Source organism: Hypomesus transpacificus, chromosome 19 (assembly GCF_021917145.1).
Source record: "Hypomesus transpacificus isolate Combined female chromosome 19, fHypTra1, whole genome shotgun sequence".
Classification (NCBI taxonomy): Eukaryota; Metazoa; Chordata; class Actinopteri; order Osmeriformes; family Osmeridae; genus Hypomesus; species Hypomesus transpacificus.
Window position 1 is genome coordinate 11,543,917 of NC_061078.1, and position 20,337 is coordinate 11,564,253.

General features: G+C 43.3%; 1 long non-coding RNA gene across 1 annotated transcript; it reads right to left on the reverse strand.

Moving 5' to 3' along the window:
• Positions 1 to 2,680: 2,680 nt before the first annotated feature.
• Positions 2,681 to 15,863, reverse strand: LOC124482240. The gene is made up of 3 exons (XR_006957721.1): positions 15,775 to 15,863; positions 15,501 to 15,590; positions 2,681 to 4,158 (listed from the first exon to the last, which is right to left on the reverse strand). It is a non-coding gene; the product is annotated as an uncharacterized LOC124482240 (long non-coding RNA).
• Positions 15,864 to 20,337: the final 4,474 nt, after the last annotated feature.

A 20,337-nucleotide genomic window follows, 5' to 3' on the forward strand; every position in this document is an offset into this window, starting at 1 on the left:
CACGTCAGTGTTGCTGTGAGAAGGAAAAGGCTGCCGCGTGACATTGAGAGACCTGTCCAAAGTGTCTGGACTTATTCCATGTAAGATAGCTTGGCCATTAGCTCACTGTGACCTTTACTGCAATTTCTCTCCGTCAGATTCGCGCATTCCCTTGTGTGTCGTAGTGCTTCTGTGTGTGTGTGTGTGTGTGTGTGCGCCTGTGTGTTTATGTTATCCACCCACAGTCAAACACACTCACACACACACACATTTGCAAGAATGTTTTTTTTATCTCTTTTTATTTTCAGTAATTGAAAATTAATTCAGCAGATGTCAAAGGGAATCGATAAAGAATTAATGAAAAGGGAAAGCGAGTCATTAAAGGCAATAAAGAGCAGGGTGATGATGAAGATGATCAGTGAGAGACAGACTGAGAGGAAAGAAGGAAGAGAGATAGAGGGAAATAAAAGAAAGGCAGATGGACAGACAAACAGGAAGACAGACAGACCGACCAACGGCGTGTGTGAAAGAGAGAGAGAGAGAGAGAGAGAGAGAGAGAGAGAGAGAGAGAGAGAGAGAGAGAGAGAGAGAGAGATGTAGAGCGATGTAGAGAGATGTAGAGAGATGTGGAGAGATGTAGAGAGATGTACAGAGAGGGAGACACTACTTGCAGTCATCCAGGGCTGTCCAACAACACAGGAGTGTTGTCATGATAGAAAAACTGCCAATTCATACCATCCCTAGCATATTCCTAAAAAATGTGTGCAATAGCACTGCAATGTAAAAAAAAAAGAACATTATAATCATAATAATTATAATTAATTATTATTAATTATTATAATATTCTAAAAGCATTGTGTATTTTATAAGATTAATAAAATGAAATACCGGTATACAAAAAATAGTTCTAACCTATTTGACTTTTTTTACGTAACTATCCAAATTATTTATTATTTTAACAGTTACATGAAGAATTTAGCATTTACATTTAGTAAGAAGCAATATCATGTCATTTGCATTTAAGAAGTTGTCTAAAATAGTGATGACGATTCAGTAGACTAGAACACACCAGACATTAGTACACCAAGTGTACACTGGTACACCCTAGGTATCAGTATATTAGAAGTACACTAGTAAACCTTATGTAGCAGTGCAGTAGTACACCCTAGGTATCAGTACACCCGAAGTAGAGCTCCCCAGTAGAGCGCAGCCAGAAGTCCCCACAGTGCTGGTTGTCATCCCGGTGCTATAAAGCTGCCATTGCTTTACCACCGAGTCTGGTTCTGCACCCTCAGGCCTAATGGACAATGGGATAGAGTGTCCATAATATTGTTGGATAAATGATTATTGATTAGATAAAGGTTGTGATAATCATTAGCCCTCATCCATTCCACCGACTCACTGGCTAACCTTTCAGCCCGCAAGCTGGGATCACATCGAATTTTTACCATATGATGATTTGATCGCCTCTCAGACAAGTGTGGAGAAAGAGGGAGGAGGCATCTGAGAGGAGGGGAGGAAAGAGGAGAGGAAGAGACATGGCCACGTTCGAGGTTGTGTGTGTGTGTGTGTGTGTGTGTGTGTCTGAGTGAGTTACATACTGTACATTGTGTGTGTGTGTGTGTGTATGTGTGTGTGTGTGTGTTCATTTAAAATAAAGATAAAGAGGCCGTTTGATAGAATCTCCTTGGACACCAAGAGCCAGTAGTGAGTATCAGTTCCAGCACTATTGAACTCTGGCGGTAGGCACTATCAACACACACAGCTAGCAAACAGAAAACCAATGGGAGATTTCCGCCCTTGAATGTGTGACAAGGAAATGTTCTGATTCAAACAGCTCCGTACATTGAGACGTACCAAAGCTCTGCCTTGGTAATCTGACTGTAACCAGCTCCAGACCGGCCTCACATCTGCACACGATCAGAAGCAGGGTAGACACTGCTGCTTCTGAACACATCTATTTATTCACAAACCTCAGGCTGGAACGGTCATGTTTATTTGAAGTATACTTGCTGGGAAATACAGGGCACAAAAGATTTTTGCTAATGTTTTACACATCTTATATGTGTGTAATGGTAATATACAGTGTATATATATAGAACAAATTTGACCACACTAGGATAAAAGGTGAGCCATTTCCCCATGGCCACACACACATACTGTACAGGCTCAAACGTAAGCACACACTGGAGTAACACACAAGAACACATTTTCCTCTTTCTCCTGGTGAGGTGCCCTGGTATAAACTGTAGTTTGGTGTGATTACTGCCATAACAGGCCTAATTGTCTGTGTGTCTGCATGTGTGTGTGTGGGAGAGACAGAAAGCCATAGAGAGAAGGGGGGAAGTAAAAATATGAGATATCGAGAGAAATAAAGAGTGTATGTATACAGGACATAAGTGTTCTGAGTGAATGTGCCTGTGTGTGAGAGAGTTGCTGTCCTCTCTGTGTGTGTGGTGGTGTAGGTGTGGATGAAAACATGGAGAGCTGCATCATGTGCCACGGATCATTATCAATATACCCAGCTCATTGTTCAGTCCTCTTCAACACAGCTTCCTGGTGAGGAGAGACAGACCAGCACATTCAGTGTATTAACAATGACACCCACTGGAAATATCAGGGAGACAAGAAGTAGACACACACTTCAACCACTCGTCTGTACTTGAAATAATCACACCAGACAATACATCGAAAAGCTTCACATTACTTTATTTACTGTCTTTCTTGAAACAAAATAATAATACAAATATTGTCGCAATCCACTCCATCACATTATGCTCCTTGTTCTTTCATATTTTTGGGGTAATTAATTGAGGCAGTGCGTTTAGAGGAAAGTTCCGGAAGTTCTCAAGCCCCAGTCCTGACAGACAGGTCTCTGGCACTGCCTCATAAAAATATAACCCCTTCAAACATGTCTTTATGATGATGAAAACCATCTGGTTGTCAGCTACACAGCTTAAATAAGCATTTGCACAAGCAGCAGGCAATTCTACACACACGGCCTGCTAGGAAAATAATTAGACCAAGCCTAGAGGCCCCGGAAAGGAGAGCAAATGAGTGTACTAACACACTTACAGGTCCGCACACACTCCGTCACACACACACTCACACACACTCCCTTTCTGACACACACACACACACCTCCCCAACTCCAACATCCCACCCTGACACCTTTCAAATGGATGGAATCTCTGGAGGGACACACAGAGCCGGTAAAGGTTTAAAGGGGAAGAGCAAAATGTCACTTTTTTGTCATACATTATTACATTACAACTCGTTGCAGAAGACTTCCCTGTCATCCATCCAAATAGACTGTAATCATATAGTAGATCTGCTTAGATTTCAGACATATTCCATATTCCCCTCAGTCTGAGGTCCATGTTCCTATTGAGCCCTGGAGATATTAATGACAGAGCAACACTCCTGAGTTGAGCTCCATCCCTCTGAACCTTATTAAACCTCTCTCTCCCTCGCCCATAAATCCCTTTCCACCTGACACAGGAACAATGCCTTTCCTCCTCCCTCTTCTGTCCTCTCTCTCTATCTCGCCCTCCTCTTTCTCTCCCCATCCAGTTGTCTTCTGTGTAAATATTTCATTCAGTTGTCTCCACGCATGTGTGGTGCCAAGTGTCATTTAGATCTGAGAGATGGGTGTAAAGTGGAGCACGAGAGACTTTTAAGGAGCAAGACAAGTGAGGGAGGGGAGGAGAGAGGGAGGAGAGGAGAGAGGGCACAGAGGAGAGAGAGAAGAAAGGGGCTGAAGCCGGATCCTGAGAAGTTTAATCTTGATTGCATGTGAAAAGGTGGAGGAGACAGAGAGTGATAACTAATGTACTTCCTGTGTTATTCCTCTCTGCCCTGTCAGACCCTCTCCACACACACACACACACAGACACACACACACACACACACGGTGCCCCTTCCACAAGGACTAACGGATGTGTGATGTGTGAGTCGTGGAGCGAGGGATGACATGGTTTGAGGAGAAGAGGTGAGTGAGACATCCACTTAGTGTAGACTGATGTGCTCTCTCTGTTAAAGAGGGGAGACAGAGCTGAGTGGAACCGTGTGTGTGTGTGTGTGTGTGTGTGTGTGTGTTTAGGGACATACGCATGCTGTGCCTCCTCATGTAGTGGTTGGTACACGGAGAGGCCCAGACCTCCATACTGGCACCACATCCTAGAGACAGGGGGAGGGAGGGAGGTTCATAAAAGAGACAGAAAGAAAAACACAAACACCATGAATTTTTTCACTCCTTTCTCTCTGCTGTCAAACACCACAGAGTTTACACCGGAACATCTCCTGAAACCGAACACAGAACCCTCTAGAATGATCCATCTCTTCCTCTTCTCTTCCTCCAGACAGGACAGAGACGGAGGAAGGGAGATACGACAGCTGTGTCTTCCTCAGCAGTACCACTGTCACCAGCGTTCTGTGGGAATGGCAGGTGACAGGTGACAGGTGACAGGAGACAGGTGAAGTGGTCTCCGCTGAATTCTCTAAAACGCCCCCGGAAGACTCCAGAAGGTGTTAATGACACCATGACGCTGACGACGTCCAGTTAATACCTGGTAACCATGACAGCGGGCCTACTGAGAGAGACGGGAGATTGGCATCCAGGAAGTGGGGTGTTTTCTGCAGCGTAAACAGAACGCTCTACTCACAGCATCAGAAACACAAGTCATTAGACGGAACAGAGCAGACAAGAGAAGGCAAAGCCACTGTGGCTTGTAAACTCGCAAAAGGGTTGGGCCAAGGAGGAGGGGCAGGGGGCTCGTTGAATATATCCAGAAGGTTCAGGATACGACAAATGTCAGTGTGTTTTCGACAGGTAACCCCCAATACCCAGTAAGTTTTTTGAAAGTAATGCAACACTTGATTTCCCTCACCTTTTACATTCATAGGAAGGTCAATGTCAATTAGTGGGATTGCACAGGGTCACACAAATCAAATACATAAGTATTTGACAGTATGCTGATCCATTTCAGATGCATTTTACAATGAGGGACAGAGTTTATGATAGTAAAAAGTTCTGTGTTGCAAACATGATGTTCTCCTGGAGCAAACAAGGGGTGATCACATGTGAGAGATGTGTCACGACACCTTGTAGGAGTGACAGGATGAGATCAATACAAACTTGTTCAGATAAGGACTAGACATGTCGTCACTAACCATGAATCTGATGTGATGAACCAGGTCAAATATCTGGGATCTCTAAAACACACATGGAGGGGTTTAAATCCTTGTCAAAAGTTCTGAAATAAGAGACTGGTTGACATTATACACTTTTAACAGGGAAATGTAAAAATAACCTCACATAAATTTCGAACCACTCTAAGCTCTAAAATTACAGCCCTTTTCACCTCTCGTTTTATTCAGCTATTGAGTAACGACTTCATCAGAATATAACACGGAGAGCAACTTTACTGTTCACAGTTTTTTCTCACCTGAAAACATTGGCCAGGACCCAAGCCAGCCAAGGGTACTTTATGTATTACATTAATTTACTTGAGTTTCTATGCCATTTTACATGAGGCATGGAGAGAAAATGCACTCCATAACAATGTTTCTGCTGGTAGCTTTAGGCTGGTAGAAGTCAGCAAGCTCTCTAAGTGTAGCATGACTGAGGCTGGTGCTGAGGATAGTGTGTGGAAGAGAGGGTGAGAGGTGGGGGGTGGGGGCAGAGGAGGGGAAGGAAAGGAGGAGAGGAGAGGAGGAAGAGAAGAGAGGAAGGTACTTCAGATTGATGTGGGGGGTAATGATGTGTTTTTCCAACCACGCACTTTTGAGCACCATCACACACTCTATAATCCACCCACCCAACATACTCTTTATCGCACACACATACACACACACTCACAAATGCACACATTCTGGCAAGCAGACACACGTACACACACACACACTGGAGACCCAGACACACACACACCCCAACCCGCCACCCATGCCCCCCACACACACCACTTTCCTGTGCAAACACACACACCCTCCTCTCTCAGCGTGGGGTCTTTGTTCTAACACCAGCCTGCTCGCTGACCCCCAGCATGTACGTTTGACCCCTGACCTCCCTACTTCCTCTCTCAGAGGGGTCCAGCCCCCAGCCCTGCCTCCTCACACACCTGCCCACCAACCAGACGCCCGGTATGGACAATGATCCCGTCTTTGAAGGCGTGGGCTTAGCCGCCCGTGGCCTGCTCTGGTCAGGCTGGAAGTGGCCATGCGTACAGAAGGGGACAGGCTAAAGGAATATCACTTCCTAAATCCCCAAAGCCACAAAGAGGGATCGTCAGAGAGTCTGCTAGTCATCCTCTGAGTCCCTGAGCTTAGCTGCTCATCCTCTCTCTGGGAGGCTCCACTTCAGAGGGCAGCTCTTCAGAGACGCCCGCCCGCAGAGGAGCATGTAAACCCCCCTGATGTTAAACCCTCCAACGGCGGAGAGGCTGACGGTGCCTCATCACGGTGATGGCCGCCGCTGGTCAGCGCTCGGCGCCCATGTCAGCACGCTTCCTGCATTTCCACGCCTGTCCATCACGGTAATGCTGAGGGAGAGGAGGGGAAGTGAGATGCAGGGCTGTGGCGAGGCGAGGTGTGGAGAGGGCGCTCGACAGGGGGACGGGGGGGACGGGGGGGCTAACGCAAACAAGCAAACACACACACACACATGTTGACCTCCATCATGGTGTTCTGCATATGGGGGGTTGGAACATGGATGTCAGGGGGACATTCAAATCTATAAATATGTGTGTAAGTGTGTAAGTGTGAGTGTGTGTGTATGAGTATTTGTGTGTGTGTGTGTGTGTATGGGGGGGGGGGGGGTGACATCAGTAATCCAGACAGACAGGAAACAGAGATTGCAGAGTACAACAGTGTCATCCCTGCTAGCGTCTGCTCCATGCCAGAGGCCGGCTAATCACTTGCTTGTAAAGGAGAGGCCCACGCCTGGAGGAGCGCGAGTACACACACACACACACACACACACACTGTCTCTAGCTCTGTCTCCCCTCCCCAATGCTCTCGCACTCACACAAACACACAAACACATACACAGACTGTGAGTGGGGAGTTAGGTCACAGAACTGGATACGCATGGAGTCAAACTGTCCAGTGTCGTATCACTCCTCACATAACCTGGAGGACTTGATCTCTCTCTCTCTCTCTCTCTCTCTCTCTCTCTCTCTCTCTCTAGCTCTCTTACTGTGCTACTATTTAGTTAATTATCTTCCTGTACATTTAGTGGAAGAGCTTTGTGAGGAAAGAAAAGAAAAAAGGAGAAGACGGGAAATAAGAGAAGAGAGAGATGTAGCCAGCAGAGGGCTGAAGTGGCTGTCCTCTGGCAGTGATGAGCCAGACCACAGCCAGTCCTGTGTTGTATTCACAGCCGTCAGTCTGGAGAGCTCCATCCTCTACACTGTGCCCTGCAAGTCTATTGGCCCATTAGCATGCTAGCATATTAGCTTGCTCTTCTGCTTCTTCTTGGTGACCGTCTTTATCTCTCTCTCTGTCTTTCTTTTTCTCCACTGTCAATTTCTTTTTTTTTCTTTCCTCTAAACGTACAATCCTTTATATTTACTCCCTACCTCAGGGCCAGAGACTTCATCTCCCTTCCATCTGTGTGTGTGCGTGTGTGTGTTTGTGTGTATGTGTGTGTGTGTGTAACAAGGAGGGAGGGCCGATCAGGGGAGGCCATCAGCCAGACATCAGCTGTAATTAATAAAGCGGACCTACACTAATTAAAACAGGGTGATGAATGCAGAGAGCAGAGTGTGAGGTACAGCATGGTGCCTTCCAACTGACTCCACAGTCTCACAGCTCCACTGCTACTACTGCACCTGGACAACACTGCTATGGTACCACTACATTTACATTCATACAGCAGTACTGTAATACCACTACATTACCACTATAGTATTATTGCATTATCTATAATGTGTCATTATATCATCATTACAACACTTCCATTGTGGTATTACTATAGTACCAATGTAATACTACTACAGACTGCTACAATACTAAGATAATATCTCTAAAATTTGACTACTATATTACTCCCAAACTATTATAGTCAATACTACAAGTCAACAGTCCCACCACAGTACTGTTACAAACATTATAGAGATATTACAGTACTGGTACAACACTACAACTACAATATTACTACAATGACTACCACTACAGTACCATTACAATCTTATTTCTACAGTATTACTACATTTTACTATTATACTAATAATATAGCACTACAACAATACTGATACAAAGCAACTAAGGTTCTACAACAATACTTTTACTAGAGTGTGGTACTTTTGTGTGTAATATTTTTGCTGTGTAACTTTTCAACAATATAGGCAGATAATCATCCATTTTAGAGCAGTACAATGTAGTGTATATAATGTAGTATTGTATGCATTCCAGTTCACTGTAGTGTGCCATTCCAGACCCTTATACTGTGATTTAGTTGTGTTGAGAAGTATGGTGGGACCAGAAAGGCCTTCCTAATGACTTGACCATGTGTGTGTGTGCGTGCGTGCGTGTGTGTGCGTGTGTGAGGCCAGAGTTGACGTCAGGGCAGACTGATAAAGCTGAGCTGAGCTCAGGGTAGGAGGTGATGTCATCACTCTCCACAGCCCTGGGAGAACATTACTGAGGATAGAACCATAGGAACTCTATAACGCTGGGAGAACATTACTGAGGATAGAACCATGGGAACTATATAGCGCTGGGAGAACATTACTGAGGATAGAACCATAGGAACTCTATAGCGCTGGGAGAACATTACTGAGGATAGAACCATGGGAACTCTATAGCGCTGGGAGAACATTACTGAGGATAGAACCATAGGAACTCTATAGCGCTGGGAGAACATTACTGAGGATAGAACCATGGGAACTCTATAGCGCTGGGAGAACATTACCGAGGATAGAACCATAGGAACTCTATAGCGCTGGGAGAACATTACTGAGGATAGAACCATAGGGACTCTATAGCGCTGGGAGAACATTACTGAGGATAGAACCATGGGGACTCTATAGCGCTGGGAGAACATTACTGAGGATAGAACCATGGGGACTCTATGGCGCTGGGAGAACATTACTGAGGATAGAGCCATGGGGACTCTATAGCGCTGGGAGAACATTACTGAGGATAGAACCATGGGGACTCTATAGCGCTGGGAGAACATTACTGAGGATAGAACCATAGGAACTCTATAGCGCTGGGAGAACATTACTGAGGATAGAACCATAGGAACTCTATAGTGCTGGGAGAATGGGAGGATAGAATGGTTCATTCTAAGTAGTTAAACATACTTAATCTGCCACAGAGAAGATTGGGGTTACTTTTGAAATATGGAAGAACATTGCATGTAGATATTGTATATATTGTTTTCTCCTCTGTTTGAGAAGGAGTGTGTTTGTGGGTTTATACAATTTAGAGGTGGCTTGGATTAGGAACAAAGTTAACCAGTTTCCCTCTCTTCAAGAGAAAAAAACCGTAAGCCAGGGTGTTTGTCTGTTTCTCATTGGAGTAAACATTTGTTCCAGTTGTAGATCCTACAGAGGTGGAACATGAATCACACAAACACACAGGCACACATGCACAGGCATTCCCACACACACATAAGCACACACAAACACACACTCTCACACACACTCCAGTGGTGGAACATGAATCAGACACAGAGCGGAAACCACACTGACAGCTGCTGCTCATTACTGCAACTATTACTGATATAGGAGGCTGCTGGGGAAAATACTTCCCTCTATACAGCAAATGGCCCTGTTTACCATGCACACAAACACACACACACGCACACCTGCAAGCATGTACAAAGAAACACACACACTGCCTAGAACAGGAATTCAGACACAATCACAAATAGACATATTCTGTACACATACACACTGTGAGAGCAGCTAACACACATACAGAAGTCCTCGTTTCTGCATGCCACATCAGGAACAAGTGACTTTAACATTTCTCTACACAAAACACTATTCATTCAACAAAAAATGGACTCCATATACTGTAACTCATTAAAGATGAGCTGGATATGTTTTTGTCCTTGAATCAACGACAAACATTTAAAACCCCTTTACGTAAGTATGAAAAGAAGAGGAAATGATCTTATTAGAGCAATTCTATAGGTAAAAACACTCATTTACACACACATGCATTTATACACACACACAACAACACAATTACAAACATTAAACCTATGGTTTGGCATGTGTAATTCTAATTTAGCTTGCTCTACAACATAACACATTTTCAACCTTTTGAACAAGGGGTTTTGAATGTATACAATAACGTAATTAAACAATAATTAAAACAATGTCTTAAGGAAACGTAGTCAACTCAAGTTCAATGATTTGCTTGCAACCAAACAGTAATTGAATTACTGTGACATGTATGTAACTTACTATGAGATTCCATGTAACTTTTATGTTTACCGATCACACTACATTCACTTCAGATATCGTCAGAGAGGAAAACTCCCCAGAGATCTGTAATAGCCTCTTCAGACATCCTAAATATATATATTCCACAAATATTGAAAAATGTCTTGTCAAATGTGAATAACATATCTCTGACTAGAAGCCTTAAAACCTTAAAATCTAATTCCCTAAGATCCCTAAAATAACATGAATAAGAGATGAAAGATGTATCAAGCTAGCTGTCGGTAAACAAGTACCACCAAGCCTATGTGTTTCTGGGGTCAGGGTAGGTCAGTAGTAGGTGTGTTGATTATAGGTCTGCACCACCTATAGAATCTGCTAGAAGGTCCTGCTTATCTCCTGAGCATTGCTGAGGGAGTTCTACTACTGCTGAAACAAACAAAACCAGTAACCACACAGTGACACAGGTTCACCTGGTCCAATGGGTTAATGAATTCATTTCTTCCCGTTCCCTCCTAAAAACATAAATCAAACGCAGCAACAACGCATGCACACACAGACACACTCACCTCAGCATTGTGACCAACTCAACCCTCTTTGACCTCTGCCAATTTTTATCTCATTTCGGTTTAACTTTGTAGATCAGACTTTAATTTTGAAACAGGTCTGTAGGACAGTGATGAATAGGCTACATCACAAAGGGCTTAAATTACCCCTCTCCCCAGTGGCTGCTGACCGGGGGGTGGAGGGGGGGGGGGCACAGTGACCTAGTAACAGACAGAGAAAGAGGACTGGTCAGCACTTGCCCTCTCAACCCTGCTTGCTTGCACACCCAATGAGACAGGAGGAGGATGCTGGAGGATGGGATGGGGTGATGAGAGAGAATAAGACAGAGAGAGAGAGAGAGAGAGAGAGAGAGAGAGAGAGAGAGAGAGAGAGAGAGAGAGAGAGAGAGAGAGAGAGAGAGAGAGAGAGAGAGAGAGAGAGAGAGAGAGAGAGAGAGAGAGAGAGAGAGAGAGAGAAGAGGACTTTCTCAGTTCTTGATGTCAAGGTGCTGTCTTGTTGATGTGAGTTATTTGGGATAACTTTGATGTACTTTGAGGAGGACAAAACACTGGCCTCATTTAAATGAGTTTCTGTGTTAACTGTTCATTTTTAACCATCCATCTATCTCAGTGTCAGGGACATGTGTCCTGTGGTCACCTATATATCGAACAAAGCTATGTTGGTCAACATATTTCACAGAGTGTAAAAACTGAATTAAAAACTTGATAAAAAAATGTCAGACCAAGATTTCCATAAAACGTTTTGACAAACTAAAAGACATGGTTTATATACAGAATAACGTCCTTAGCAAAACGCCCCCCTCTCTCTTTCTCTCCCTCTCCGTTCAGGCTACCACGTCCATCCTTCCCTCGCGCACCAGTGCTCGAGCTCTTTATACACGCTACTAGGCGCAAGTGTGCCGTGAAGCTGAATGGATCACGCCAGCGCGCGCTTTCCACACAGACTTGATCACCGCAAAATCCCTGATGGAGTTGAGATGCGCAGAGATAAATCACTGTGGAATTTAAGTTAATCTCTAATAGTTCATACATCAATTCCTTAATGTCATTTTACACCGAATTGTCTTATTTCTTTTTTTGGTTAAGGAAATATACAGAAAACACACTTATTGTGTTCGGTTTTGCCATGCATCTCCGATACCCACTGGAGCGCAGAGTGCGTTTTGCCATTCCGCACGGAGCAGGCTGGTTCCGTAGCGCAAATATGACCTACCCGACCCCGGCGCGGCACAGCTGACTCTGCCGTCACAGTGGGAGTCCATTGTATAAATTCCCCGGGGAACCTCAGGTCACAGTAGCAGCAATTATTAACCTTTATGCGTAAAAGATGTTATCTCAAACAACGTGTTATAGAATGGTCCCGTGACGTGAATGCGCTCCTGGAGAGGTTATGCATGTACTGGTCTCCTCGCGCAGTTTGCGCGCCCAGGTGGTGGCTCTTTACTCTGATTATAGCTTCCTGCCCGTGAGTCGTGGTCTACCCTGTGCAAACTAATAAGGCAGGTTTCGAAAATGTTGAATTTAGGAGTTATGTATTTTTGTTGTGATAATGCTGAAGAGAAAAAAATATGATTTAAGAGATTGCGATGAGATTTTCTAAAGCTATTTAGTTTATAATGAAAACACTTTAAATAACAAAGGACAATCTGCGTTTACCAGTAACATAGTTTAGAGTTACTTTCAGCGAGACAGGGACAATGCGCAAGATATTGTATGATTGGATTTAAATAAATCATTATTATCAATAAATTTTTCAAATGACTGCATGTCTAAACTCTACTCGTGAAATCAAAATATTGATTGCTAACGATAAACTGCTGGTACAAGTATTAGGCTATGTCAATCAGTTATCAGACATAGTCAAATTACTCCAAAGTTGTTATTAGTTTTCACGATCAAAAGGACTATAGTCTCTTGGCTGTATCACGCTACAATATATAATGCCAGTGAAGAACACGATAATCTAGTTCATGCTATGTTTTAAACAAAGCTTTCAGAAAATAATAAGGAAGCCGAGTTGAATAAAAGGAGTTCAGAGAATGGAATTGGGATCCAAAACAGATGCAAAACAGATGCGGAACGATTCGAAAAGTTGGTGAACGTTTAACAGCTTTACTATAAAATCACAAATCTGAAACACAATAATATATAGTTTAGAATATTGAATAAAATAGCAGTGTGCTTTGCGAATGTTGCCAATATCTGCCTATGAAGAAAATGCATCTAATTACGGGCTAAATCCAGTCTCAGTCTCAGTTTTCATCGGTTTAAAGTAAGTTCCATAATGAATATATTTACTTTTTGCAAACTTTAATGGAACTCAAGGTCTTACAAGTTATATATTTCACGAAGTCAGTTATTTTAGAAGGCAAACGGACTTGACGTTACCATAAAGGCCACGTGCGTAAAACACTCGGCTCATCTGTTTTGAGTTGTTTGAAACACAAAAGTTCACAAAATTTGCGTAACTGAACAACACCTCTAGTCTGTGTGTGTGTGTGTGTTCGTGTGTTTGTGTGTGTAGCTTTTGACCAATAAACTCTGCAGTCATTTTAATCGTTTTGAAATGAATACTAATTTGTACAAATTAGGCTTTGGAAGTAGATTATAGATCTATACCAGTGGTTTTTAAAATGTCAAATGAAATATGATGATAAAATTACACGAGTGGTAGGCGAATCTCTTTTTCTCTCTCTAACTCTATCTCTAACTCTATTTTTCGTTAGCTATCTCACACAACTAGGGTACGTTACAACTTGCCCTATATGTGGATCAATGTGTATCTTTGTATTTTTTTTTTTTTAAATACAGTTAAAGCTTGAATGTGGATCACCCAAAACTTGAAGGTTAACTTTGACACAGTTGGAAATCATTATACACATACATACAATGATTGAAGATCAATATGTAGGCTACCGTTGTAAAAGAGACTCATTGACATTTGTTTTAGAACGAATTAAATTGTCGATTTTAAAGTAAAAATGTCAGGGCATATACAATATAGTATATATTTTCACACATTCAAACTTGTTGCCAGTGCCGTATGCTGCGAAGCAGACCCTAGCGTCCTATTCACAGTCAGATATTCGTCCACACCTAGGCTATGTCAAATTGAATTCACCAGTAAATCCAACAGGTCCACAGCAAACGACAAGACACACACAAAGTGCTGCCACAGACTATGGACTAATAAAGTTCAAAGACCTTAAACAAATTTAAATGATATAGGCCATGGCGTTTCACACACGCTCTCTCTCAAAAACATTCGCGTGCACACTCACACACACCCACACACATACACACACACACACACACACACTGACAATGTCCTAATATCCCCAACTAGGCCCCCTCAGACGGTTATAGCATCTATGGCTGCACTTGGGCTGTAACAGGGAATTTCGCCTGTATGCTTCATTTCAAGGTGAGAGTAATTGCTACAGCACACCGTGTCTGTCCATATCATACCCCATATACAAAAGTGCTTTGTTTCACAAAAATGTAAAGAAAGAGACGAAGGTTTGCACGATGCTCTAACGTGCTCGATGCTTTCTTTAGAATGTTTACAGCTCTGAAAAGTGCACAAAGGATCACATGTAAACACCATTGTTATCATAAATTATTGTATACCTGTGTGAACATAAAGGAACAGCTGATTTCCGATTTTATAAAAAAATATATACATAAATTACATTTAAGACTTTTACTTTATCTTTAGACTGCATCGCATCTTTTCAATACTCTTTCCAGTCTCACAGGAGTCAGTCACCGAGGTCTCTTCGTTTTCTGAATAGAAGGTTACTTTTACATGCTTGCATTGATACTTTACGCACATGATTAGAATGGTAAAGAAATTCCACCCAAATAGAAATGACTGAAATTATGCTCGTTTACAACCCATTGGAATGTATAGGCTAAAGTTAACATTGGATAAAGGTAGTAAGTCAAACCCGCAGCAACAGTGAGTAGTATATTGACACAATGTGTTTACATGTGTCTTTGACTCGTCTAGAGTATGTTGCGAGGGTAAGAAGTTGCATCAAAACTAGTCTTCCTTGAAGCAGTTATGATGATAGATCTTATTATAGTATGAAAATGCCAAACAATGACGCACTATAAGTCCCCGTAATTGTCGCCAAGGCATGTTGTCGGGTGTGTATATGCTCTCCTCTGCGGTTTCTCTGTCTGGACTGAAGAGGGTATTGTCGTTGCAAACGTGCAGCGCGTGTGACACTGATGGATGCGCCAATGGTAAGACGGACAGATGCTTGGGCGGATCTAACGGTATGCAGTGCTGTAGCGGCACACACAGCGAGATTAGGCTAAAACATCCCGAATCGGTGAAAGACTGTGCTCTTCCTTATCGTTCAACCAAACTGGCGAACGAAGAGGAGATTACGTTCCCAACGACCTACTCTTACACTCGTGCGCGGGGTTTTCCCTTTTTGCGGTCGAAGACACCATTTCTGACTATTCAAAGCGGCGCAAGAGGAAATCGCGACACGACAATGACACGGACCCCGGCACATCTGGCAGAAGAAAAAACCCGTTAACAACTTACCGTTATCTTGTTGACAAGAAAAGTATTCGCATTCCAATTAAACGTCTTTCCAGAAGAAGTCGGAAAACTGCTTTTTATCCCGAATACCATCTGAAAAAATATTGGACAATTGATTCACTTTCCCCAGTGAATAATACAGATTTCTCTGTAACTTTTTTGATTTAGATGATACTACTGGGGAAAGCACTGCAAAATACAATATAATTGCCTATTAGGGTGTGTAGTCATCTAAAATGTAGATACATATAGGCCTATGTTCATTATTTTGATCTACCATAAAACAAAAACTATTCTTCATACTATAAAAAAGGAGCGCGTTTGTTTCGGGCTGACTCACTTGAGGCAAAGGAGTCATCTTGCAGTGAGAAAGACGCGTCTGATTCGCTGTTGCTGTTTTAAATACCTACTATCAGCCACACAAAGAAAGGGGAAAAGTGGTATTAGCAGCCAAGAAAGTGTTTGGCAATAGCTGCTGATCCATGCTCTCGAGCCTCGGAGCAGCTGAGGCTCAGCACGAGCCCGTCCCCTCCTTCTGATGTACATTATTACAACAAGGGATACCCAATCAAGCACGTATCTCATCGATTCGAACTGCTCTCAGCGGATTTTGAACGCGCTTGGACAAAATAACGGAGCAAGCCAGCGTGTGGGCGACAAGTCCGTCCATCTCTTCTTTCAACATTTGGTCTTTTCCCCCTTTTATATCAGAATAAGAGATATATCAGTTGATGTTTCAAGGGGAATTGGAACCACGCCGGATTTCCACGATGATATCAGCGACATTCATATGTTTCCCTGCTGGTTTTTAAATTGCGGGTGATTATTGGAATCAAATTTCTTATGGATAACACAGTTAATCAACCGACTGAGTAAGTATGCCATTCTGCTAACATCTCAGTGACATCATGGCAGCTAGTTTTATAGCCTATAGGGATAATTATAATGTTTTGTCTCCATTTGTAGTGGATACAATGTTCACTCCCACACAAGGGTATTATAGGCTACGTTCAGTCTGTGTGGTAGGCTACATAGGGTACATTAGTTTTATACCTAATCTCCTAATTAAGCTTGTCTACTAGTTTATTTGCTGTATGACACTATAGTTGCATGTTAGAGAGCAATGTAAGAGGCGGGAGGGGAAGAGACAGAAAGACGTGACGCCAATATCACTAGAGCTAACCACTGAGGGACAAGGCTCAAATGTGACACTGCTTGATGTTTGCCCCTCTTTGCAGACTTTGAGTGACGCGATTATTTCGTTTTCCTTTAAGCTTGCCTGTTGCAGCCTCTACCGCGGAGTGAGAGGATCACTAGCGGCTGAACGGTTTTTTCTCCCCTCCACTGTACTGCTCTTCTGCTCGCCGTAATATCCAAGTCGAACGGGGGGGAAAGAGGAAAAAAGACCCGCTTGTTCTGCCTCGTCTTCAGATCAACCCTCTCTTCACTGTCTGAGTTTTTGTTTGAAAACTGCCGATATATGTCAGAGCCCTGAAAGCGCCCGGGGTACAGTGTGGAAAGCGCCGCTATCAAAGACGAGCGGACCAGCTCGGAATCTCTGGGGCTACAGAACTCTTCAGAAGCCTATAACAACCATGCCGCGGAGGAAACAGCAAGCGCCGAGGCGCTCGGCAGGTACCGTGCCATGATTTGCATGTTATCGTGTGTTTTTACGACTGCCGCCGTATCCCCATCGTCAGTATAGTCCTAACATTTATACTGAAGTGTGTGCGAGGCCGTGTAGCCAATGTGTGTGTGACGGTGTGTGAGAGAGGGTGTACGCAGGCAATGTTTCTGTGTGAGCCAAAGCTACAGTGTGGGCTTTAGTAGGAGAATACTCATTCACTCACGAGGGATGGTGGAGCTCCACTGGCATACCTAAGTTTTCTTTCTTTTAAAGCGGATGCGTTTTTCTACAATCACGTAGGCCTACGTTGCTCTTGATAGCCTTTTCAGCAAATCCGCAATATCAATAACGCTTACGGTTATTGCAACGTTATATTGTTTAGTTCAGATTATTTATAGTAGACTACTCGACAGTAAAAAATGGGGTAACTTTAGTTTTATTTTATTTTTTCTATTTCGAATTGACCAAATTAGCAACACAGTTTCCATTTGGTAGTGTGTTCTTTTGTCGGCTAGTCTATAACTTTTTTTTAAAGAAAAAAAGAAGATTCTATTCGATACAACCTCTGCTGTAGGCAAGAACGGTTGTCGAGGAGGATAAAAGGGCTTTCAGACCGTGTCTCTCTATCCGATTGAGCAAAGACAACTTGAGCTTTGATAGTCACTCCGCCTTTACCCTATTTTAGCCTACTCTCTCCCAACGCCCTGGTAAGGGTGCAGATATTGACTATGATTTAGAGATCTATGAAGAAGCGTAGGGAAAAGGGGCCTCGTGTCAGCTGACTGTCATGGTTGTCTTTGATGCTCGCCTTCGCAGTTTTTTTAGGAGCTATTTGATCACAAAAAGTCAACTTTCCCCTACTTTCCCTACATAGACTGATTTCTTTATTTTTATTTATACCCTTTTCTGGGAAAGAACGATTATTTCAAAGTCCACTCTAGAAGGTATGTGGGCTGGGAGAGCCTTTAATGAACAATTGCCATCTTTGATTTGACGGCAGATTGATCGCCTGTCATCCTGCTTGTCTTTGATCTATTCAATCCCGATAAACATCGATAAATCACTCCGCCCTAGCAACGCCGGTCTCCGTGACGTCATGTCTGGTTTGACAACTGCCCATTAAAACATCTTTAATTGCCTCTTTTGTAGTTTTGCGTTGCCAAAGCCAAAGGCCAAATGTTCTTTAGTTTTCAAGAGTATGAAACAGTGGGCCACCTCGTGCAGACTAGATTCTAGTTACTTTATGTTTGGGTTAGCACTGAGGCAGCACGCTATATTTTGTAAAGAGACAAAAGACAACACGTTTTTATTGATTTATTTAGGAAATGTTGCTTACTTTCTTTCAGTAGACCTTAGAGATAAACATTTTCAGAAACACGCTCTATATTAAATCTTCATCAATTAAATGCAGTAGGTTTAAGATATTTTGTCTTTTTAAAGTATGCTACAGACTGCACAGAAAGCCATGCCATCTATTCACTAGATTGATAAAACAATCATAGTTTACTGAATGATGCTTAAACTAAAGGTAGTTTAAAACTATCTCAGTAAGTTGTGAGATACTTAAACTCACACACAGACATGCACACACACACACACACACACACACACGCACAGAATCGCTACATTTCAACCCACTCTTTCTCTCACACATACACACATTGCTAGTATGAAAAATGTTACTATTAGTGTAATCGAGAGATGGAAGACTGGTTAGCTTCATCAGAAGCAGCCATCAAAGGGACTTTGTTTCATATTTGATTTAATTGTCTCCCTTTTGACAGCCACATTCATCAATGGCTCTAATGGTCAATCAGAGGTTGGCAGCGAGAGTGCTCTCGTTGGGTAGCGCTCCATACGTTTGACTGTGGGCCTTACTTTATCAAAATGCTTTTCCCTAATGGACGTGAGGAGAGGGGAATGACTGAGAGCCTTCTTATTCCACTAAAGAGGACGAGGGAGGGAGGGAGGGAGGGAGAGAGGGAGAGAGAGAGAGAGAGAATTAGGTATTTCTTCTTTTGATGAGCAGATGAGGAAAAACACGAAAGTGGTGTGAGAGGGTTTTTTTTAGCCTGCGGAACTTCCTGTATTTGTATTTTTTTTTTCTGGCCCCTTTCTGTATTTATTTCATCTCAGATTCCCCCCCTCCCCACACACACAGCCCTTGCTCCCGCCCCCCCCATCCCGCCTCCCCTCTCCCTCCCTCACAGCTGCAAGTTATAAGGTTGAGGAGTGCTCCGTGGCACACAAAGAGTGATGACAAATTGATTGCGCTGTAGTGATGGAAAGAGCAAAGGAAAGATGGCAGATGATGGGCCTTGATTAGGAACTTTGGGAAAACTAGTCCCCGGCAACCTTGAGCGTTTCATGAGAACATCTCTTGTCGCTCTCCCTCCCTCTCTCCCCTCCCTCCGTCTCTCTCTTTTCGCTCCCCTCTCTCTCTCTCTCTCTCTCTCTCTCTCTCTCTCTCTCTCTCTCTCTCTCTCTCTCTCTCTCTCTCTCACACACAACACACATATACACTCTCGTTCCTTCCGTCTCTCTGACTCCCCCCCTCCACCAGCCTTGCAGTCTAGAAGGCTTGCTCAGCCGTATAAAAGGAGAAGTTGTTTTGCCAGCTTCATTAGTGTTCACCTAATTAGCTGTGAAGCTGATGGATCCCTGACAGCTCTAATGATTGGAGATGACAAGCTCCGCACACTGTCACGAGGCCCAATTAGGTTTGCAGCTAGTTTGATGTAATCAAGTTGATCTTACACAGTCGTCCATGCCTTCAGTCCGGCGCTAACTCAATCCTCCGGCTGCAGGTGACGAATAGGGCCGGGTACCTTGGTAATCACGTTGGGCTGGAATTAGGCTGGCTTTTAATGGCCTGCAGAGGAATAACAACACAGAGAAACCAGACGCTGGTCTGTGTGTGTGTGTGTGTGTGTGTGGGGGGGGGGGGGGCTGGGGGTGTGTGCCTGTAACGTGTACCTTGTGTGTCAGGGTGTGCATGGGTGTGTGTCCTGGCTTCATAGGAGCAGTCCATGCACACACACACACCACCTTCTGTCTACCCAGGTTTTCTAGACTTTTTTTCTTCATAATACCATTCAGAGTTGGACAATGGCGAAGCGAAAACCTTGTTTTTGCTTATGGGCTTTGAAGCCTTATGAGAGCAAACACATCATTGTTTTTGAGGAGGAAGAGCAAACATCAAACACGGTTTAT